This window comes from Suncus etruscus, chromosome X (assembly GCF_024139225.1).
Source record: "Suncus etruscus isolate mSunEtr1 chromosome X, mSunEtr1.pri.cur, whole genome shotgun sequence".
Classification (NCBI taxonomy): Eukaryota; Metazoa; Chordata; class Mammalia; order Eulipotyphla; family Soricidae; genus Suncus; species Suncus etruscus.
The window spans coordinates 79,198,854-79,199,889 of NC_064868.1; positions in this window are offsets into that span (position 1 = coordinate 79,198,854).

The window sequence follows — 1,036 nt, forward strand, 5'->3', positions numbered from 1 at the left end:
CTAACCTGCCCCCTCAGCTCTGGGTGTGCACCATTGTTCCCGCAGCTGAGACCCTCTGCTGCTATTTGCTTTCTCCCACATACATTATTCAACAGCCCAGGAAAAGGCCAAGAACCTCTTTCATTCAGGAATTCTGTATTAAAATAATCAATTTCAAACTGAAGCCGGGAAGGCCAGCTTGCTACAGGGACAGCCTATTAATAAGCCACCAGTCTTTTCCATTTGCATTGAACTCATGCTGTATTGTGGTAATATGGGATTATTTTTTTTTCAGTTTCCTCTAAGAAGCTCAACACCACATTGGTTCTCTGGCTCTTTCAGAAGGAGCATGTAGAAGAGCTTCTTCGTTTGATCCCATCATTCATAGAACACTAGAGGCCATATTTGTACCTTTTACTCCACACTGGCTGATGCAGATTTTGAAAGTCCTTTAAATAAGCCATTAACGCTCCATGAAATGTAAGCAGGAAGAAAAGTTTTTCAAGTGTTTTGTTTTCCATTCATTGGCCTTACACTTCTTGTCTTGCCTCTTCTGCCCCATGTGGTAGCCCCCTCCACCCCACACCAGATACATGTGCATCGACATAGGTTGGGACATTGAAGCACCGAGCCAGAACATTCAAGAGAGCCAAGAGATGCTCTCCCAGATGATCCAGTGGGCCAGCTTTTCCTCCTTGGTTAATAAAGAGTTAAACAGAAACACCACTTTTGTGGTGGCCTCATTGGGAAAATTCTTTCTAAGCATATACCAGTCCATTTTCATGCCATTAAACAGGTCTGTGACCGAACAGTAACTATTAATAATCAGCAATATTTAATCAGTTCAACAAACATCTATTGAATGCCAACTGTGTACACAAGAAATCCATGGGGATTTAACCTGAAACATCACAGTGTCTCAGTTATGATTCCCACAGTGTCCGGGGAAACAGTTTTAAAAAAAAAACTGTTGTTCAAATTAGCGAATACAAACACAAGACCCTTGAATTTTGAAATTTACAGAACTAGCAGATAATGGCTTAGCATGATACAAGTA